This window comes from Lycorma delicatula, chromosome 6 (genome assembly GCF_047948215.1).
Source record: "Lycorma delicatula isolate Av1 chromosome 6, ASM4794821v1, whole genome shotgun sequence".
Taxonomy (NCBI): Eukaryota; Metazoa; Arthropoda; class Insecta; order Hemiptera; family Fulgoridae; genus Lycorma; species Lycorma delicatula.
Genome location: NC_134460.1, coordinates 75142394 through 75167364, shown reverse-complemented (window position 1 = coordinate 75167364; position 24971 = coordinate 75142394). Strand labels below are relative to the sequence as shown.

Here is a 24971-nt window from a genome sequence, read left to right as displayed (position 1 = left end):
GTGTTTAGCATTTGTGAAGCTCTACACAGCCATCTCCGGGGTAGATAATCTCACCATCGAAAAGCAAATAACTTTCTTCTTTGATAATAAATATATTTATTTACCTTGGGTAAAAATGTTTGTAAATTTAATAAAAATTGATCAATTTGGAATTAATATTAATTTTAATATTTATTAGCTATATTTATGTTTTAAACAGATTTAAATTTCCAATCTATTTTGATTCTTCTATTTTCCAGTTACCTCATATATATTTATGGTATATAATATGTAGCCTTTTATGTTAGCCAACGAATGTAGTAAATCAGTTCGGTGATATATTTTTTATTATACATAGAAGCATTTTATATAAGCCTAAATAATATTCTCTTAATTTTTTAATTCACAGAATCTGTGAGGGAAATACCTCAAAACCTTTCTAACACGACAATAAAGTACTACAAATACTAGTATTTACAAAAAATTATTACTTATAAATAAAATATAATTTTAGTCTTTCTCTAAACAAGATACCTCAGGCACATAAAGTGTATTTAATAATGTAACGGCAAAATGTGAGATAAGAAACAAATAATTTTGGTTTCCCGTCGCTATAACTTCTAAACCGTTCTGTTCTGTTCAACCAACTCGCGACACGTTTCTGAATGATGGTTTATTTTGCCTGCAATGCCTGCCTGAAAATGAAGTCACGCATAAGCTATCTTTTTCTTTTCAACTTTATTATTTTTTAAATATAAAGTTTGGACTAAGTAATATTGAATCACACAAACACAAGTGTTTTCATTTATAGGCATATACTGAAACGAATCGAATAGGAGGGAAATTAAGTTTTATAATAAAATAAGCTTGATCTTAAGTCGATTACATAAATCGGTTCACCTATCCGAATGAAATTTGATTTGGTACACGAGAGGCAAATAAAATTTACATTGCTAATGGAAATAGGTTGAACGAGTGTGCTTATAAGAAAAAAATATTTATTTTTATTAGTTCTTTTTTTTTTGTTAATATGATATATTACATCCCAACTTAATTTTAATATTTCTCCGTAAAATTAGCGGAAGAAATAATCTTCAATGGGGGACGAGATTTAACTGGATAAACAGTTAAACCAGATTTCGTAATGAAAAATATGGATTTTTTCACCCTCAGCCCTAGGTTTAGCTTTTTATATGATTACCTCAGGGTAAATCTGAGGTAGAACAACTCTCTCTGAACTACATAAATACAAAGGGCTCGTAAATTAAAAATTCCTACATTCTTATAAGGATCAAGTGGACGTCTAGCCGAAACTCAAAGAGGGATAAAAAAACCACTAGCTACCCCATCTGAAGAAGTATTTTAAGACACAAATTTGGCAGTTCAAATGTGTACTGTAATAAACTGGTTTTGCCAGAGCTATTAAACAGCCACCTGAAAGAAGACATGAGTTTCCCTAAGGAAAACCCTAATATTGTGTAACCGTAATATTGCGTACGTGTAGAATATCAATTCAACAATAAATCACGTAAAATAAAAAAACATACTAAAAACTAAAGTCGTAGTGGAATACGATTTCTTAATACTAACAGTCTAATCCCAAAAGTAAAGGCATCTTTTCTTCAAGGATTTTCGACATTTTTTTTATCGTTCAAAAATTACACACCAAAAACGTCCAGACATGCTGTAACCAAGATACAGGTTTTTTCAGTGAATTAGTATGAGATAATAAATCCCCAATTTATAATAATAAATAACATAATTATTATAAAATTTATTTACGAACCCATTGTATTATTCAAGGCAGTGTCTAGGATCAATTGAATTTAAATTAGATTTTTCAGAAATTCATTTTCGTCTCTAGACGACCTTCTTAAATTAAAATTCCCCATCTAGGCCTTCAGGGCAGGGTAGAAGGCCCACAGCGAACTGGGGGCGTTCAGGCGGTCTAGAAAGGCGATGGCTGATTAAAAAAAAAGGCAAAAATTATGTTTTCCTTATATTTCAAACCAAAATTAAAATACCTACCACACTAGTACAAAAAATTAAAGACTCACCTGTATTTTATGATAAAAAATGATTGTATTCACAGTACTTTAACTTTCCAACCAAGAGGCTTAAAGAGACTAAAAAAAAAAAGTTTGATTATTCTATTTTTTGACAGTACACTTCATATTTCAAAAATCCTCAAATTAAAAAAAAAATCAGTGAGAAATTACTCTCATTTAAAATTTAAGTTTCAACTCAGAAATAGGATATGCCACGTTTAAAAACAATAATTGCAATTGCTGTTTTTAAGAGCGCATCTTACAAACAGCAATTGCAATTACCATTTTTAACAGATGGTAGGTTTAAAAATCTTGGGGGCGCTAGAAAATTTTTGATTCTCAATGTGAGCGGTGGGCGAAAACGTTTGAGAATCAGTGATATAAACTGAAAATATATGTCGTTTAAATGATTAAACAAATTTTCCGAAGTCAGTTATTTAGTATGACTGTTTAAAAAATTTCTACTTCGGCTGTTAGATAAGATAGGAAATTCTCTTTTGCACTGAAATATACATTTTTTAATAAAACAATTATTGTAAGCGCATAGTTTAAATAGAAATTAACGATGTAATGGAAAAACAGTAGTAAATTGAAACTCTACAACACCGCGGAAAAAGAAAACGTGGTTTATTATAGTATAGGATTTTCCATCTAGCGGTTCATAGCATATAAATCTTAAAGAAATTTTGTTTCCTTAGTGACCACTAAATAAATAAATAAATAGGGGATGTACAAAATAATAATTTTGTACATGTTGCGAGTCAATCATAATCGTCGCTTAGCAAAAACTGAAGATAAATTGATGAAATTATTTTTCCTTTCTCCTTCGATTTCCCCGCCCTTTGGAGCCGGATCCGCGACTAAGCATAAGCTCAGTTCTATAGGGTGCCATCGCCTCAAACTACATCGGAAAGGCACAAGGCCCCGCCCAGACAGCCGGGACTCGGTCTTTCTTGTTTGCAATCCCTGAAATGAGGAAATCCCAAAGGGTTCCCCTCACCGGGACTCCGGTCTTAACGCCTCGCCTCTAATGACGAACCCCAAAGGGATCCCCCACCGGGACTACGGTCTTACTTTCCCTCCAACGACACTGCAAAAGAGTCCCCACTTGATCATCGAAGATGAGACGTCGGAGACTCCTATCCCTCCCGGATGAGGCTGTCCCTTGCAGATACCGGGTCATAGCTGTGCACATATTCATTGCTTTGGTACAGGTGGGACCACCTTACATCCTCGACCCACGGGTGCACGTCCGTGCAACCTACATGACAGATAGCGGGGTTCCTATTTGCAGTCCCTCCTTATGTGGCCGGCCATACCGCAGGTAAAACAATGACCACTTCGGTCAAATTGATGAAAATTTGTACACACGTCTTACGGTGTTAAGTGCACAAGAAGAAAGGATTTTTTTTTAAATTCCGAGTTTAAAGGGTTAAAATGGTGGAGTAACAATGAAATTACATTTTTTTTAATTTCACAGTAAACATGAAGATATCAACTTGACTTACGGTATCTGTAATCTTCATGTGAATATCTAAAAAAAAAAATTGGAGTTTTCTGAAATTCCGAGTGAAAAGGGTTAAAATGGATATTTTAATTTATTCTTGAACCCAATCATTTTTTTTTCGTAACAAGATATGTTGGCTTCATTTAATGAAGATATCAACCTGATTTTTGGTGTTTGTTAACTTCATGTGAATATCTAAAAAATAATTTCTAGATTTTTCGAAATTCGATATTTACAGTGGTGAATAAAGGTAAAAATAATTTGAACAATGACTGGAAATTTTCCCCACTTCTACTATTTTAAACGAGATATTCACTAGAATTCGGCTTGCAAGTTATTGCAGATATTTATTTTAGACTTGGGCTTGCAGATATTTATCTTCAGATAAATATCTGAATACCATTTTCGGGTTTTTTAAATTACTATTTTTTTAGTGGTGCGACGCGACTGGCTGCACCTGCCTCCGGTTACTTAACTACAACACATAAAATTAAAAAAACAACAACTAACCATATAGCGCGGAGAAAGCCGCGACGGGGTTGCTAGTATATATATATATATATACTTACGTATATACATTTTTTATATATATAAAAATAATAATATTGTAATTTAAATATTAAAAAATTAATCGATTAAATTTTAACATTATACGACGATAACATGGCTGTGACCGCGAGATGTATGTTTATAAAATCAAAATAAATAGTCTATTAAAATGAAACTGAATGTGATTAAAAATAAAAATGTTACCGTGAAGTTGAGGTTAAACCTCAAAACTATTATTCACGTTGATCAAAGGAAGTCGAAAGGAACATCCAAATAATAAAGTTTAATTAAAGCATTTATTTAACTCTAAACGACTAAATAAAATACTACATTGATTCAGTATACTGAAATTAAAACAATTAGTTTGTAAACGATATAAGTCCGACGATAAGGAAATAAACAATTAGATTTAACGAAATTGTTACAAGTTGATCGCTATTTTACGTAAATTTGTTGAGGGTAATTCTGGGGCGAATAAAACTTACAGAAATCCTTAAGCAGAAAGTAAATCGAAAAGTTTGACACAGCGAATAAACAAAACCTGTTGAATAAAATAAAGAAACAATTTCTTAATGATAATTTATTTTAAAACACCAATACTCTATAAATATCGAATAACCAAAATTATACATTTAATAATAAACTAATTGTGTAATATTAACAAATAAATGTCAAAAAGTTCCTTTACCTCAATAAATTACGTTATATAAATTTCCTATATTACATTCCCGGCGAACACAGCGACAATAACTAATGAAAGGGAGTGGTATGGTGATCATGTAAAAAATGAGGTATCGAATTGTTTACAAATTACGTTTTAGTGTCCAACTAGTTCATCTAAATAAAAAAAAAACATATGTATGTATATACGCATGCGTATCACACTGTTTTTGGCCTTATATCTCATGACCGAACCGATTTTCTTCAAATTTGGCTCAAATATCTCTTTCCTACATAAATGTTTTTCAAAGTTTGTAAAGAAGGTGGAGAATATCGCGAAAAAAGTTTTACAATTTTAGATATTTGGAAGGCATTTAAAATAAATTTTTATTAAAGCAAATTTGTTACCTAAAACGCACATATAAATCATCCAAAATCTTATTTTTTTCAAAAAACCAACTCCAACTCTTAAAATTGAATTATAAGTTGTTTTTATTCTTTTGCTCTTCTTCGATTTAAATATGTTTGAAGTTTATACTTCATCAAATATCAAAAAATAAATGCCTACAATTTTAAAAAAATGATAGAACAGGACCTAAAATGCAGAAATAATTTGTTTTTCCACTTTATTCTTTATTGAAGGGTATGTTACATTTAAAGAAATTTTATTTACGCAGATCTATTAAGCTTTATCTACATATGAATCTTTTTCAAAAATTTCTTATAATTTATTCCCCATCTCTAAAAAATTATATATATATTATTTATTTATTAAAAGGAAACAATATTGAAACTTTTAAACAGGATCTTTTTTTGAATTTTTGGTAATTCGAAACAGAAGAAAATCTAATATCATTAAAAAACCATTCAGTTTAAATTTCATCCCTTAAAAGAAAATATTTTTATCATGCTAATTTTTAGTAAATTCTAGACAGTTGAAAGACGCTAACACGCTACAAAGTGAATAAAAATACTATAATGATGGTAAATATTCGTATATTTCAAATCATTAAGTGGTCATCCAGTCCTCTGGCATTCTGGAGAGCATTTAAATTTGATAGCTGGGAATGAATGTATGTGAAAATAATGACAAACTGGTTTAAACAATATTTTTTTAATTAACGACATTATTGCAATAATAATAGATAATTTAAAAAAAGTGGGTCGTTTCTTATGGCATTTATTTGTAGCTACTGATAGGTAAAGTGTTTACCCATTTTCGAAGTGTGTTATATTCCTAAAAAACTCACACACATGTTCCCGGGTTTATTAGCCGTGGGGAAGTTGCGTCGTCTCCATGGCGTTTTACCGTTTTCTATGATGCTGCAGCTGGAAAGGAACTGACTCTTACGACGTGGTGGAAAAGCAAGCTCCTGCTGGAGGATGTGTTGTTGGCATCGAGCCACGGTTAGTCTGTAAGTAATTGTGATTATTGATGAAATGTTAGCTGTCGGCGGAACGACGACTGCACTGCCGAGGGCATGGATTCCCATGCAACCGTGAGGTGTAGCGACATCTCGATGATGGTAGTAAGTGAAAATAAATGTCACGTGGGACTCTGCGATGGAGCTGAGTTGGAGTAGGAGGTCTGTCAGCCTCTCCCTGGTAGACCAGACCGGAGTCCACAATGAAACTAAGTAACGAGTCTGAAATGAAGTCGAGTTCACTAAGGGACTAGGAATAAATTTCGTTGTTGCGAACAACATTTTTGGTGGTATGTTATTGTAAAATTGCCTCGAAATTTATGAGATATTTACACACGAATTGGCTATATAAAATGTAGAACTAAGCGTGGGGTTCGTGCTTCCGGGAAAACGGTTAGCTAGTTCAGAGGGCAACGATGTAGGACATTCAAGATGTCCGGATGAGGCACGCAGCGAAGGCAAACAAGTTTATAAATCACTGATGTAAATGTCTACCGAGATATTTACATCAGTGGCATCCCAACGAGGCCCGGGTTATTACTATGAGATGTAAAAGGTTAGCGGGTGAAAGACGACTCCCGTTAAAGCCCATCAGGGCTAGGAACTGGGGAGGTGGCAACTGAAAGCGTCACGTGTCACATGGCTGGTGTCTTCCTTTACGGGGTTGGGATGGGGACGAGTTGTGGTTCCCCACGCTCCGGCGTTCGCCAGCCGAAATGAGAATGGTACGGTTGTTGTTCGATCTGCTGACCGGTGGTACGCTGACCTCGTAAAGCAGTCCGTAGAGAATTAGGAAGTAGGTGATATTCTGTCTTTGCGGGGAACTGCGCATACGTGTGCGGGGTGCCGACAGGGCTGCGGCACTAAAGACGGCCAATCGTGGTAATACGGCGGGATTGTGGGTGAACCTGCAGTCGGAGGGCCGGCAAGCTGTAGTCCATATTCAAGATCTTGAGGAGATGGTGACTGACGCTGAGGTAGTGGCCCTGAGGCGGGTGGTTGGACCTGACGCCCAATTTTGCTGTCTTCACTGCTGCGTTTGGTAGCACGCAGAAGGTTACTGTCATTACGACACATGGGGCCAAGCAGTAGATTACCCGGCGGGTGAAGGTAGGCTGGGTGCATTGTCGGGTCCGCATGAGTGACCCTGGGGATCGATGCTTCATGTGTTGGAGCCTGGGGCATATGTCGTTTGGGTGCGCGGGTTCTAACCGCACCAAACTGCTTCGATTGTGGTCAGGAGGGTCATCGGCGGGCCCAATGTCCTGCTTCGCGGAGGTATGGTGTCTGTGGTTCGGAGGGCCATACGCTGGAGGGTTAAACGGCCCGGTTGTGGAATTTTTCCACTTGTTTGCATTCGGGTCCTTCGACCGAAGGACAGAGCCGCTGGAGCAATAAGGAGATAAGGCTCTTTGCTGAGCTGCCATTCGTTTGTGCTTGCACAGATAAAACAGTAGAGATGAAGCACGGAGACTCTCTTCCTCTTGTGGGGTGGGGGGAGGGAGTGGAAAAGACGGTAGTCTCGGCGGGGATCCCCTTTTGGGTGTTTCTGTTAGAGGCAAGAAGGCATCAAGACCGAGTCCCGGCTTCTGGGGTGGGAGAACAGGAACGGCATATTCGGACCTGGTAAACTACCCCTGGGGTTAGAGACAGGCGATAACATAAGATCCGACCGGCGAGCCGACCTGTCCTGCCAGTAGACGGGGAGGCACATTAGAGTAGATGGACACCCCCGGACTGTGTCGTGCTACGTTGTTGAATCCGGTCCGGTAGAGGGAAAAAACAAAAGAAACACATACAGAGTAAACAAAGATATAAACAAATTAGTGTAAAGTTATATTACCATAATGAAATTTGATTAATAATAATTGAAATTAACACAAATAAACCATAACTAACAGTGGAATTATAAATTCATGAAAAATAAAAAAAATAAAAAATAATAATAACATATTTATTCAAAACTTGTTCTTATAAACAGAAGAACTTATATCACAAAAAACAAACAACCGAACATATTTACACACATATATATTTGTAGTATAAATAAATTGTAAACAATAACTATAAATAATATGCAATATAATCACATCAACCCGAGATGTACAGATGACTAAAATAAAATTATAATTAAAAAAAAAATCATTATAAACGGTATAAAAGTACTTTGTTGAGAAACAGTACCTAAATGTGGTTTTAACATAACGCATCTAAATATATCTTAATTCCTTTTATAACAAATTATTTAAATTATTTCTGATTTAAGAAAAGCTTTTTCTTGTTACGAAATGACATCATCATTAACGAAATTAAACATCACTGTTAGTAGGTTGCTTCGAAGATGTTATACGCAATTTAGTGGGCGTTAATTTATCAAATTACCCGTCGCCGACGGTTTATTTTTTGATGTTGAGCAACACATGAACACTTACTTTAATTTCGTGCAGTCTGTTTTCTTTTTTACACTACTCTTAAACATTCTTTTTCTTTTTACAAAACTGCATTTTCTGAATTAAATCTAACATCTAAATAATTTGTCATCTACCCGTGACTTTTTCGGGTTTTTTAAAGGAAAATTTATTATTAAAAAATTGGAATAATTTTTTGTTAAAAATTTGGCGTAAAAAATGATCAAATTTTTAAATAAAAGATTTTTTTTTAAATTATTAATATCTATACTAAATTCGGGTTAATGAGATTCTAATGTTTATATTTAACAAATTATAACAAAATTGAGCTAAAAAATTAAAAACCACATCGTTTATTAAAACTAATTAATGATTGCCATTGGAGGCCGATATATGATCTTTAGATACATTTTTTAAAAGTTTTATTAATAAAATAATTTTATATATATAATTAGACATAACTAGAAATGGTATGTGCATTATATATATATATATTAATGGGGAAAAATTTATCACATGTGAGGAAAAAATAAAGTCCATTCTGTTATACCCGATCCAGTATTTTTATAAAAAACTTTTTTTTTTAATCTTTCATTTAAAAACAACATAAAGGCCGTTTAATTCTATGTACTTTTTATTACTAATGTATCAATCATTAGTTTGCACTGCATTTTCTTAAGATAATAATTAACCAATCTACCCGGTAATTTTTACCTAGTACACCCCACACTTAAGACTCCTATGTTTTACAATGTAATATTGGAGAAGTAAATTAACCTTTAGGTTAACGAGATACGTATGTACACTTTTCATGTTCTTGAATTATCAAAGACAATATTACATCTTTAGTAGTAAAGGAAAACTTCAATTAATATTTTGTTAGAAAAGTTTCACTAGAGATATAGGAAGATAAAAGAGAAATTGATTTTTTAACGTATACAACGTAATCGGAATAAAAAAATATAAATTAATTGTTAATAAATGATAATCCCTAAACTAACAAGCAATTTAATATAAAATATCTGTTAGGAGGCAATATAGATTTACAATCCCATATTTTCATCAGATGACATTCTCAATCTCGCTATTAAAATTTGTGAAAAAATCGTTTAATTTAGCTTGCAAAAAAAGTAACAAAGTAACAAAGGTTTCATGAGCAAATTGATTTATTATTATAATGATATAATAAAATTAAGTATTTAAATAACAGCATGTACATTTCATTATTTACATACAAACAACGGGAGTGAAAATATATAATGATGAGAAATGGTATGTGCATGACGTAAACGAATGATCGGTGACGTCAATTAAATTATATACCGTTGATAACTTAATATGTGAATTTTCAGGAGTAATTGTTTACAAAGGTCACAAAATTAAAAGAATACATCAAATTTATACAAAAATTGGATTACAAAAACTACACTTGTATTTTTACAGAACAACAATAGATTTTTAATATATAACAAATATGATTTTGTTTTAAACAATAATAATTAAATAAAGATAAATTTTCTACAGATTCTTTTAACACGTGTAAATATGTACGCAAACAATTAACATCTTCAAAACTGTTACTTTATTTTTTTACTAATTTTACTTACTTAATATTTAACGCGTTTACTTTCTTATTATTTTACATTATTATTTACTTCCATTCCTAATAAAAGCATTTACCATTTCCTTTTAATTTATTAATTTTATATTTTCTATTGCTGTTCTGATCAAGATCATACTTAATCCTTTAGACAAATACTGGGGCAGTTTATTTTCTTTTATTCGTGGAACAGCCACTCCTATCCGTTTCTGATATGATTTAATAAGGCTGTATCGTTCTGGATAAAATATTTATTTATTTATTTTAAAGACATCATCTCTGACGTAGTAATCTTCTCATCCAGGCGTAAATTGCACAATAAAAGTTTATTATAAGTAATTGTGAAGGAATTATATATACAATAAACAAAATCAAAGTAAAACTAGATAAATGCGTTCATTTTTAAATGACATTAATTATAGTTATACAGAAATAAAATTAAAATATGTTCCTAGGAAATAATATAAAAATAAATAAATAATATATAAATAACATGTAAAAAACATTAATAAATAAAAATTTGCAATTTTTTTTCGTGTTGTTATATCCCTCGACCGACTGTTCCCCCAATCATAAAGTTAATAACCCCCTTTAACTTCCCTCTGCTTCCCCTAGATGCACGATATAATTTATAAGAGCCTTAAAACATCGATGTATTAGTCACACATAATTCACGTACAAAGAACGGTCTTATTTTTATTCCAACATTGACTAACCACTTCTTACTAATTTAAAATTATTCATTTTTATAATAACATTGATGTATTAAAGGCGTGGTATTATTGAAAGATTTTGATTTCTGAGTAGTTCCACAATATTGATTGTAATTAATTAATTAACCTAAAGGAGCAAGTTCTCGGTTACGTATAATCGATTAATAATCTGAACCGAAACAATTAATGTATAAAACTTTTATAAAAGTAATTACAATATTTTTCTTTTAACAAAGTACTTTATTTTTAAAACTGTTAGTTTATAACTTAAGTTTAAAATGAGGAATTAAATCGATGGGTGATTGTTATCTCATTAAAAAAGACTGTACGACCATCTCAAAACTAAAAAATTAAAAACCAATTCGCTTCATAAATAACTACAACAGAAAATTTTCTTTTTATTATTTTAAGATATTGAGAGTCTTCACAAGATTCATTTTTACTAAATCGTTGTTCCTCATCTTTAAATTACTAGGGATTGGGAATCCGAAGGGATTGGAAAATCCCTACGGTTTTGAAATTCTGAGCCGGGTAACCGGATAAAGATATGATTTTTAATTATACTTTAAAAATGCAATACTTTGGATGGTACATTTACACTATATTAATAATATTTTATTTTTAAGAAGTAAAAATTTAATGTAAATCCCGAACCGGAATTTTGATTTCAAAATTATATTCGTAATCATATTTTTCGTACAAAAAAAGTACAAAAAATTAATATCAAATTTAAGGCTGTTGGGGGCAAAATATCAAAGATTTCTGATGGTAACATACAAATCGGTTAAGCCGCCAATTATACAACCAACTTTATTACATAAATGCTTATTATAATTATTATTTATTTTACTATAATTATTAATATTTAATGAAACGACTCTGATATTAAAAAAAAATTACGAACTATTCTATTAATATCATTGTAAAAAATCATTAAAACTACACTTTAAGAAAAAGTTTTTCTTACATGTCTTTTTTTTAATAACTGATGAAAATATAAGGTTAAGACGTTTATATGCCAACAATTTGATTCTCTGATGATTTACTTTCTAGTTTTAAAAACTTGATAACACTCAGGATAAAGAATTATAACTTTTTACATCGTTCAGAGATAAGTTAACTGATGCATGTAACTTTAATAATTAAAAAAATAAATATGGAATCAAAACTTTAAATGAAAAGTAAAAATTCCTTAATAAGACCACATTTTAAGAGTTTATTCCTACAACTTTCATTTCTTTCACTTAATAAGAATTGAGCAGAACAATTACGGTCTTATTTTTAAGTAAATCGATTTTAATGTTTCCTCCAGAAGAGTCTATAGATGGCGAAAAGCGAATTCTAAGACCTCAACTGCAGGATGGCACAAGGTAGTTAAACAAGCACTTCACCTGAAAAAAAGAGAAAATAATTATACATTTTTTTAATCGAACGAGTCATATCAAAAACCACATAAGCAATATAACCTAAATGAAGAAAAGATATGAAAGACGGTATCAAATTTCTCAAAAAAAAAAAATAAAAAATAGGAATAAGCAAATTATGAATTTAAAGAATATTTTTTACCCGAACTCCACTAGATATCAAGAATGGATGAAGCAGGAATGAGATGTCAACATATCAAAAGAAACTAATGTTTATTAAAATAAGAAAAGTATTTTAAATAACAACCTAAACCGGAAATATCTGTTGAATGTATTCCGTACAACAGAAATTACATAAAAAGCAAGTGTAAAATGAAACCGTTTACTTACATTACTTTTGACTTTTCAATCGATTGTCTTATTACACAAAATTAGACAGAAGAATATATATATATAGCTAGTAAAATTTCCCAATATAGATCACAGTAATTCTTTCGGCAGTAATATAGATCACAGATTTTTGTTCCGGCTCGGGAACAATAATCTGTCCGCTTCAAACAAATGTGAATACAGTGTATGTTCGATTAACGTATAGAAAAAAAAAACTTTGAATAAAAGAATAATATTGTGTTCTTATTTCATGAAAATTAAAAAAAATAAAAAAATTACTAAATAATACGACTTTGCAGAATTCTTTTTTGGTTTTTCTGAAAATAAAATACTGTCCTTTATGTTCATATTTTAATAAAAAAAATAATATTGTATTTATGTAATCGACCAATAAAATAAGAGAATAAAATTACTGTACTATACTAAAATGGAATAAAAGCAACGTAAGCTACAAAAATATTAATCAAAGAAGCTACAATATACAACAATATTAATCAATACACAAGTAAAAAAAATCATGAAAAAAAAATAAAAAACGGATACTTATTTATACTCAGGCGGTTTAAAATAGCTGTATCTTTTAATCTGAACTTAAGTCCTGGCATATTTTTTACAATAAGCGACTGCACTTCTGATATTAAAATAACGTCTGTTAATCCTTTTTGTAAGAAATATTGCTTTAATTTTCTAACCGCTTCTCTTGGTATCTTACTCGCAACGGTAAATCCGGGTTATTGTCATTATCATCGTCGTCAGAGTCATTGTCGTTCGTTTTGGAAGTAGTCAAGGCTGAGATAGCAACAAGATCATGGATGTGTTGAGCGCGTTGTCAATGTTCGAGTACGCTTTGTAGTTTCCAAACGGTTCAATAAGTTTTTGTAATTCACTCTATTCCACAAATTTTTTATTTCGTTCAATAAGATTCTCAATGTAGGAATTGAAGTTAGTTTATGGAGGTTTAATACCGGCTTTTACGAAATAATTTTTGACTGTCGTAGTAGTAATCTGCTTTATAATCATACGAATCCATAAAAATGGATCCGATACACTAATGCTTTTAGAAAGCTCATCGGCATAAACGACTTTCATTGTTGACAGAAAGTACCGAAACATCTTTTTTCTGTACCGAATTTTAAAGTTCTGTATGATCAAGCGGTTGACATACTGCAGTATTGTAGGGGGGGGGGGGGTAAATATAAATTTTACATTTTCTAACCTAATTTAGGGTGGAACTTTGCATTGTCCAAGAATAGTATAACTCTCCTATTTTGCTTTCCCATTCTACGATCAAAACATCAGTCTATCATTACATTCCTAGTCATCCAAGACTTTTCATTTGAATACCATTCAATTTCCAATGAATTCATGTTAACGCCATTAAAATATCGATTATTAATAGTTTTTAAAATTTACCTTTATCTCTTTTTCTGCTTAGCCTCCGGAACCACCGTAAGGTACTACTTCAGAGGATGAATGAGGGTGATATGTATCTTTCAAATTTACCTGATAAATTTACAGCCAACATAACTAAAGATAATCTAAGATATCTTTCTTTTGATATCTTCCCTCCTGCACATTTTTCCTCTTTCAAACAAACTGTATCACCGGGCAAAACCCGGAAAAAAGATCAGTCTCATCACAAGTAAAAATGTTTCTTTCATTATAACTCGCGCATATCTAATTAAATTTTTCCTTCCACTCACACACCAAATTCTCATCTACAGCATCAGCATCACCACAAATATTTTTATATAAAATATAATGTCTAATTCGGAATTGATCTAATCAACCTCTGGTGCTTTAAACTCATCGTAACCGAGCTCTTTAGCGATTTTTAGCTTTGACACATACAAAAGTTCCAGAGAACGGAATGTTATTAGCACGAGTCCTACAAAACCACCAATAAGTCAAATTGTCAACCGCTAGGCCTGGAGTTTTAGGTTTGCTTAACCGATTGTTATTTTCAGTTCATGACTTAAGGTATCAAGTTTGTTTTTTAAGAGATCGCTTATCCGAGGTTTCCTAACATCACAATGTTTTGTCATATCACTAACACTGAGGTTTTCTTTTACGCAGACATTTACAACTGCTACTTTTTCTTTTAATGTCAAGCATTTACGATTTTTATATTTTAAGTTACAGTAACGATGGTTGTAAGGATTTTTGTAAAATACACAAATTAAACGTACATATAGAAAATGTACTAAATCGTAACAAAATTATTACACGTGTTCAATGCGCAGTATACACTTGAATAACAAGTCATGACAAATCACCCTGGATGATGAATTGATTGAAGTCATAACATCAACTCTAGGCGGAAAGTGATGCGATTCACAACAGATTAGAATAAACAGTACTGAGTATAAAATAAAACAAGGAAAATTAAATTTTTATTCCTGCTGTCCGTTTTTCAGAATTGATTGAACAGTTCTTTTAAGTAAACTTATTGTTCATGTCCGCTATTTTGAAGGTTCATTATTGAGAAGTATTTTATCCATTAACATCACTATGAAACTACCAGGGAATATCATCTAAAAGTGTCCGTTATTAAGAGGAGTCCGCTATTGGAAAGTGTCTGTTAAGGGAAGTTTCATTGTATATATTTATTTATCAATACATCCAACCGGTCTTTACTTATGGAAGCGAAATTTGGAGATTAACCGTTCAATTATTACAGAAGCTGCAGGTAGTACAAAAAAATATAGCGATATATGCTTGAAGGTACCAGACGGGATATGAAGACCTGTAAAATGGATCAAAGGACAGACGAAAGTATATATCATTAAGAAAGATGAGAAAAAATTAAAAGCAGGCCATGTAAAAAAAAAGAACTGAATGGAGATGAACTAAATTAGCAATTGAATAAATATCACTAGATGTTAAACGCCCGTGAAAAAGACCAAAGGCTCGTTGGATAGATGATATTATCAAGTATGTTAGGCCGAATTGACAGAAGATCACACAAGACCGTATTAGTTGCTAACTTACTGAAGAGGTCTTCATCCTTTATTCTGCAATGGATCGATAACGGATGAAATAATGTTTTTACACACACACACACACACACACACCAGTAAAAAAATTAAAATTCAATATAGTTTAACCATAAATAACTACTATGTACTAATTTTATAAGTGTGATTTTATATCTTTTATAAGATCATAAAAATGCATCAAAATTTTAAGTTATAGTTCATCCTGAATGTGACCTGAAATCGAGTCATTAAGTTAAAAAGTGTTCCGGCAGAAAATAATAATGTAATCTTAATATTTATATATTCATCCAAATAGAAAACTTATTAATTATGAACAAAAAAAAAACTAAAAAATATAACTAAATAATATAAAAAAGAATTCCTTGTAGTTATGAGCAACCAATTATACTAAACCAAAAACGATGAGTCTTAGTGGAAAACAATAATTGTTTCCAAAGGTAACTCCAAAAGTGAAGCCACATTTAACTGCCTGGAAATAGAAAGAAATCCCTTAAAAGATATTAAACCGTCAATAAAAAGGGGATAGCATCATTTAACAATAGGAGACAATATGAGAATTCTGTACAAAAATTTAGAAGTCAAGGTAATATTTTTTTTATTTATTACAATCATTATATAGACCGATTTAGAAAAATTAAGTTGTTTAATCGATAAAAAATTGGCTTCAAATGATACTAATAATTGCAGAAATTTAATATTTTGATGGAGGTTGTGATAGCAAAGCAGCCTCGGAGATTTGGACGATAAACGTAAGCGGAAATGTGGAGTATCACATTTTAATGGTGACGGATTATCACAGTCATGAAATAATCATCATTTCGCTAGAATTATTGTACAGTTTATCGCGGCCAAAGCCTGCAGAGCTGCAAACCAAGCCGAATTAAAATTGAATTACCTTATAAAAAATTATATTAGAATTTACATTTTTAAGCGTAAACCAAGAGGTTGACACTTTCTGTTTCTCTATGACCAGTTTAATCTTGTTAAGTAACAATTACAATTCATAAAAAATACATGTAGCTCGATAAGGGGATAAGTTTACTGGAATGCAAGAAAACACTCTGAGGTCAAAAGACGGGTCGAATAAAACTGGTCTACATCTCATGCCGCATATTAATAAAATGCGAAATCGTGAATAGATGCATCAAGAGTTCCAAAAATGCATATCCATCAAGTAAATTACAAGTCTTACGGCGGCTGTTAACAATGAGTAGCCAGCGATTAGCCGAGATAGCAACCGGAAAATTTAATTTAATAATAATTTATCGACGATTACATCGCGCATCAGATAAGAATTAACTAAAAAACCTTACACTATCTGCTTGACTTACCATCAACAATTAAACTACTAAAATATTAAAAAAAGCAAAACTACTAATTAGTTTGCATATTAATGTCGTATTTTGTATCGATCTATTTCACCCATTTACATTCATGTACGTTATAATTGGATCCCGGCAGTAGGAAAATAGCCGAATATATGTGACTTCAGGACACGGTAGATCAGATTTTAGAATTTAACGATTTTAAGCGTTTTAATCGCTGAAAATAGCACGATAATTTTATTTACCTTCAGTCCCCACAATTAATTTTTTCCGTCCAAGTATAATAGACTTACCGAAGTAGTTAACAATACACTCCAAAGTAGGTCCCTAATAAACCGGTTAAATTGATTGTAGAGAGAAACGGTCTGGTGATTTCGAGCTCGGTCGGGAACGGTTCATGAATACAATTGTCATTTTGATGAGAATACATATAGAAAGGAAAGGCGGCCGATGTAGTCGTAGAGGAGCCAGATAAGATTAACGGAGTCGGGGAGGAGTTAACGGGTAGAGAGAGCACGACGGGTCTGATTATGGAAAATTAAACTGGGATCTCGGGGAAAACTTTATATCGTCGATGAATATGATTTTCGATATATTAACATAATATTAAGGATCAGAATGAGCTAGTTAGGCCTTAATGATAGCCCTCTTTGAGAGGGGAATGCAAAAGCTCGGTTATTATGTAAGTAAAGACACCAGGAGATATATCATTTTATGTGCCGTACGAAAATAGAGGAATTCTGAAAGCTGTGGTTTAATAAACTTGTAAAAGCTGAGATCATAGAATTTTGAACGGAGCCAGTTTATTTTAGTTAATTACGTTGAGGAGCACAATAAAATAAAAGCAATAAAAACATTCTAGTAACCGAATTTAATATTTTTACATGTTTTCATATGAGTTATTTTTCTGTTAATTATCCTTTTTTGTAATTCTAACAATTCGACAAACGACCTCGGTCAAGCTGTTTAGTAAACAGGATTTAATTGTACTGTAGATTTTATATTTTATTTCATTTTATTTTTTATTTTTAGCGATTATAAACAACAAATCGTTAATTTATTTTAGTTAAGTAAAATTTACTGTTTTATTATTATTAATCTACAAAATTTTCGTAAATTTTTAATTATGAGATCAGGTTAGGTATTTAGGTGTTTGTATCCAGGTCAAAGAGGTTACTATATATCAATTCATTGTGCGACTGTACGAAAGAGACGGGAGTGCGCGCGCAAACACAAACGTTATCGTTAACACCACGGATTATGAATAAGTATATGAATATCTTGATATGAAAAAACGAAAATGAGACACCATTTAATCAACATTTTTCTTATTTTATAATTTTTAATAAAAAAAACACTAAAACTCTATCTAATAATAAACTAAAATGAGTAACGAATCGGTGGTTGTCACGGTAATATTCACTATTCACTTTATCGGTCTCATTCGGTAACTTAAAACTAAACATCAGTTTGAAACTGTCACTATGAAAGTTAGATTTCTGAAACAGAAGTGAAGAAAATTCTGTCTATGTTCTTAATACAAGCACATCGTAATAAAAGTACGATTAATTTAAATTTCATATTAAAATTAACATGTGCAATTACTTAATGCAAAACAATACGCCCTACGATATACCAGATCCTATGAGTTCCTTTTTTTTTAATTTTATATCAACTTTAGGCTTCGTTTAAACTTTTATTAAGTTTAAATCTTACTAAATGAATCCTAAAACGAAATTAACTTAATTACAAAATAAATATTGTAAGTTACAAAAAAATTGAAATAAATAACGCGAAATATTTAATGACCCTTTTTCATCCTTCTAATAATAATTGTTTTTATGTATTATAAATAAAATACAAATTTGAAAGTCAACTAATAAAAATGAACAAACCATTTTTTTAAAAATAATCGTTCCTACTAAATAAACTATATGACGAAAATGATGGATAACTAAATCATTGTTAAATAAGTCCAAATTTAACGAGAAAAATCGATAATATTACAAAGTCAGGAAATATATAAATATTTCAGCAATAAAAATTAATTTATAGAAAATTTTTATACGTTAACTAATTCGTTATTGTACACAATAAATAGTCTAATATCATAAAATAATTCAAATTTTTTGCAAAGAAACTTAAGCTCCTAATTTTTTTCAATTTTGTTTTTGCGTTAAATATTACGTAAGAACAGGTATGTGAAAGAGGACCTTAAAAACAACAATCTAAGGAAAGGGATAAAAAAAATAATATTTTTATGTTAAATAATTAACTAAAGAATCAATTTGTTTTTAATTCAGTTACTTAAGATTAATTCATTTCTTATTTAAACAAATACGAAATTAAATCGAAAAGTACAAATTATTAAAATTATCAGCAAAAATTCTTAGAAACAAAAATTCTAACATTCTAATTCTATTTTACAAAAAAAGTTTAGTTTTTACTTAGTTTACTTTTTTTAAAGCACAATCCGTAATTTATTAAATCCGAGTAGCTCAAAGAAGGCATTTATAGATCTCACGAGTGATAAATTGTATTAGTAGTAAATAAAGTAGCTAGATTTCTCTATTATAATGTAATAAAAGGCAAGCGGAAAATTTACGGATATTGATTAAGTTTTTGTATGACTAAAAAGGATAGGAAGGTAATAATAAAACCAAACGCCACCACTAAAATCGGAATTGTGCGGTGACCGACTGCTTAAGGACTGCATACCGACATACCATACCAGCTAGCGAGTTTGTGTATGTGTGTGTGTTTTTGTGTGAGTCATGCTGCAATGACGTGACCACGAGAAGTAATGGCGGTGGCGCCGTGGCGGTTGAACTCTGCTGAATACAGCCAATGGAATTAAATAAACCAGGTAGGCTATCAAGGAAAGGGTAGCCAGGTGTAATCAACGGGACATACATAACTATCAGTGTATGTAATTAAATTACTCGTACTTAATTAAAAAAATAATAATAATAATTTCTCCGAATAAAATAAATTAAAAAATATATAAAATCCCCCTTTAATACAAATAGAAATAAAAATATTTATGCATACAAAGTATTACAATCCATAAATAAAAATACAATTTTATACCACAAAGGAGTTGTTAGAATTGAATTATAAGAGTTTGCACGTATGAATTAACAGAAAAGTCAAATGAAAACCCGAAGGTCATAATCATCACACTAACGCGAATCGGTAACTTACTTTATAACATACATAGTAGCAATACAATAAATTTGATTTTAGTAGATATTTTAAAAATTAGGGCGATTACAGTAAATTATTAAGCGATCGTAATAAAATATGAAAAAGGTTTGTAAAATTTATTTGAGATAAAAAACTTTTTAACCAATCGATTAAAACTGAGATATATTCAAGCGCATTTAATGCTAACTCCTCAGTTATGATATACTGTGATTTTTAACGATTCACTTTTACTGAAATAAAAACTTCACTAAAAAAAAAAAATATAAAAATAAAATAGTCGTTTTGTTTTGTAATACATGTTTAAAAATAAATAAAATTTATTAAACTAATAATAAATAGTATTTACATTTATCCTGTAATTATTATATAGAAGAAAACTACGAATTCTCATAATCTACAATATTTTATAAGTAATATCGGTAGTCATGGATATATCTGTCAAGAAGTATTGATAGAGATACTACACAACACTAATCGATAGTAGGTTCACTAAACAACTAAGAGTTATAAAATACCATTAAAAGAAGTGATTGAATCAATATTCAAACCTGAGACCTCTCAAATATAGCAACGTATAATTTTTATAACTGTAATCTCCGTTTCCAGATAGGTTTTCACAGTGACGGCTCGCGTATAGGCACTGTGGAACCGCAGCACCCCCTATTTCCACTTGATATTATTGGTCAAATTTAATATAATGAGTCCTTTTTTCTTTAATTCTTTCTTTATACTTGTAAAATATATAATCCTTAAACTTAATGTCAGTAGCCATCCCACACTTTATGAAAAAGAAACAAAAATCTTTGTATGGAACTGTGCGCTTCAAAAAATGAGACAAATAATGGAAAATTGATATGGAAAAAATACTGCTAGCTATTAGGCTAATCCTACCGCTGAAGTGTATACCAGCTGTAACAATGTGTACCATTGCTGTAACAATTGCACATATTTTTTGGTACAACCTTACCACCACCCAGTGCGAATTCGGTTTTTTTAGGAGAATCAATAATAAAAAAATTTCATATCAACACCACCAATTGCGTCAGTGTTTAAAAATATCCTCTCGATTCGTTATCTGTTTTTTTGTTACCGACGTAAGTTATTTCTTTGTAGTCAGTTTGCAAAGAATTTCTGCGAAAGAGGTCATACGGTTCCAACATCTAGCTTTCGCAGATCTGTGGAATAAAATACATTCCACTACTACTCCTATAAAAAAAAAGAAGAAAACTTGGAACTGCGTTTCAGCTGTTTACTGTAGACAGAATCACAAAATTGCACAGTTACACATTTTACTTTTATGTGCTATTTTAATAAAAAGTAAAGTATAAATAAATAATAAAAATATTTTGATAAAAATTTAGTATTGTAATCTTAAAGATTATTCCATAAATTCAAAGCAATTAAGAACTGTTCAAATCAATTATACAAGTGAGTCAATAAAAAACTTTGCTTCTGAATTTTACAATTTAAATTTAAGGGTAAAAACCAAACGTTAACAGTTGAGTTGATCGAAGTTAGAAATTTAAATCACTTAAAAATATTAGACTATAAAGAGTTAAGAATTTTAAGAATACCAAAAAAATTTCTTTTAAAATATCCAAAACTTCGAACGATATAAATGTTTTGTACATTACCAAGTGATTAGTTCAGTTTGAAGATATCAGACTCTAACCTTATCGTCACAGACTCTGAACCTACATACATCAGATGTTCAATAAAACACGATTTTAGAAACCGAAAATTAAAAAGCTTTTGAAAAGAACTTTGCTTTTTAAAGAAATGTATTTTCCATTTCTTGAATGTAATATATTGCATTACGTTTCTTTAGTGCAATACAAACTTAACAGTTAAGTTTCATCTACTACATAATAAAGGAAGGCCGATCTGTACAGCTTTACGGTTGTTATTCCTAAGACTTTAAAACCTAAAAAAAGGATTTTACTTGTATTCAACTGATTTTTAAACCGGTCGTAGACTAAAAAATCTAATTAAAATAAAATCTGTCTAATTTCATGAAAATAGGCTCTGTTCCCAAAATTGTTTCGTTTTAGATAAATACTAAAAACGCTATTTTCCCCCTACCGAGTAGACGGATAGCATATATAATGGAGTTTATCGTTCCTCAACGGAATGGATACATTAAAATGTTACATTTACAAGCACTACAGTATTTCTTATGGTTGTAATGCAAGTAAATAATTTGAGATGTAAAAGGCGCTTTTTAGTTGATAGTACTCGATATAAAAAAAATTCCTACGGTAAACAGAGTGAAGGTGTCACTTGTAGAACCGAACATCAATATTTATATGGGCACGACTAGGCACGACAGGTTTGATTCGGTAAAAAAGGCAACAGGAAACCACCACTTCACTCCTCACTTTTCTTATTACGCCTGGTACTGGATGCTTGTTATATTGAGAATGGTTATGCCGGTTTCGGGAATGAATGCCGAAGTGCTTGCAATTATTTTATTTATGAGATTAACACATATATACAGTAGGAGGCTATTTTAAGAAATAAAAAATTTTATAAACAACGAAGTAAAATTATATTATACTTCAAAAATGATAACAGTAAAGCGAAAAATAATAATCACTCCGTAAAATATTGGCTAAATTCCAAATTAAATAAGGTAGATAAATCGAAGAAATTCCATTTAAAAAAGATAATAAATAAATTCGATCGATGAACAGTAACCGTAAATAAGTAAAGACTGTAAAGATAAAAATGGACCAGAACATCATAGTTTCATCTTCCACGTTATAACATTACCCGCTAAAGTTAACTTATACTACGAACAGTTCAAGATATTCAATCTTAATCGATGACTATGCTAATTAAAAGCCTCATTCAATTGTTCAATTTGATCTGTACTATTATCCAATAGAAAATTAATTTTCATAAATACTAATCTATAAAAAGGTTATGTAAAATTATTTTAAAAAATATTAAAGTAAAATCGGCTTTGAGAACAGGAAAAAAACGTTAGTTTATAAATTATAAAATTACGATTATTTTTAAGTGATTAGTGGGGGATACAATACAAGATGGAAGATGGTTTAAATAAAGACATTATTTATTAAAATACGTTTTTGTATCATTTAACAATGTTTGTTAAGATTTTCCTACTTTAGAAATAAACAGTAAGTTGACGTGAGACATTGTGTTTTCAGATCGACCGATTATAGTACGCATGGCCAACATTCAGCCCGCGAAAAATGTTTCAATATTGTCTTTTTTTTGTAAGCAATTGAATAATGGAAAATACAGAAATTTAAACAACTTAACACGTCACATTAGTTTTTTTTTTTTTTTGTTAATTTGTTGTACTAAATTACTTACATTTATTTATAAACATCGTTTTTGTATTTAATAGTTTTTAATTTTAATATTTTGTTCGGGAAAAAAGTTTTCTTTCCAATTCGGCCCGGAGGCAAAAACTGTTTGCCACGCCTGGATTACAGAGTTCTTATCGAAGGAAAAATGAGTTATAATTGAACATTTATTATGCCGTACAATTTAGATGAATAATATTACAAAAATTTTAGTTTATACTAAAAACTTTATAAAAAAACTTAGTTTATACATTTTAGTCATACTTTAATCAAATCATTATCATGCATTGCACGAGTCTAATTAGTAGATTAATTTGAATTTCAAAAGATAAAATCATATATTGAAATTTATAAAATATCAAACAAATTTTCAATCAGACATTTACTATACAAAAAACCAAATATTGAAGTTTTTGATTATTGAAATACAATTGTAAATTAACAAAACTTTTTTTGTCGCTACACATTTTACAAATTTACCCCCATACGGAGGGATGTTTGCAAAGGTAATGGTGGAATATTGTATTGTAACCTTAGAACCTGCAAAATTTCATCAATAGGCAATGTCAGGAAGTATATTAAATTAAGAATGCAAGATTTGAAGACAAACAAGAAAAAAAAATTATGTGTTAAAATAAATTAAGTAAAAATAAAAATAAAAGAGGTTTTAATGTAATATTAATTTTTTTTTCTTTCTTGCGTCATTTTTATGAAGTGCAATTTATATAACGAAAACCTGTAGAATTAAGGAAAATAAGCATAAAAAATACCAGGTCTTTTATTTGTTTTACCGGTAGTTCTATTTAAACGTTTACAATATTAATAGAAGATATAAAAAAAAATTAATGTTTTTTAATCATATTAAGAACAGTTTTATTTGCCGTTTATGAGTTTTTCCGACAACCAATTTTAATTTACAGCTATTTAAAAATTGCTATTTTGGTTCTCCATAAATAAAGTAAATTGGCTTTTGCTTTGCACTATTACGTAATTTACAAATTTCAATGAACCATAGAAATGGAAAAAGTCGTGAAGGAAGAATTTCCATTATAATTACTGGGAATTTCCAACGTCTGTTATAAAGAATAGTCACTTCACGCCCACAACACTGAAAAAGCTGTACTCAGGTAAGTTTGTTTTGCGTCCCACGCTTGCGATAAACACAGAAGAGATGATATTAATTTATACAAATATATACTAAAATAGTCTATACAAAAATTTGGTTTAAAATCTAAAAAAAAAAAAAAACAGATCCGTAAGCTTACTTAAAAAATTGTTTTTTTTTATATAATCAGTTTACAAAGTTATGAAGTGTTAAAATGATAATACTAGCATAATTCGGCGAAAATGTGCATTTTTAAGTGCAAAAAAATTTTCATTAACTTATCTATAACACTTATAGATAAGATCGTTAATTAATTAAGAAAAGTAATTAATATTTTTTTTTTTAAATAAAACCATAA

General features: G+C 30.5%; 1 protein-coding gene across 2 annotated transcripts in view; it reads right to left on the bottom strand.

Annotated features, from left to right (window-relative positions):
- Positions 1-9144: 9144 nt before the first annotated feature.
- Positions 9145-24971, bottom strand: part of chm (lysine acetyltransferase chameau) — a 497822-nt gene continuing 481995 nt past the window's right edge. For both annotated transcript variants that reach the window (XM_075367908.1, XM_075367909.1), the window contains one exon: positions 9145-12279. The gene's annotated coding sequence lies outside the window, so the exon portion shown is untranslated. The remainder of the gene's footprint in view (positions 12280-24971) is intronic.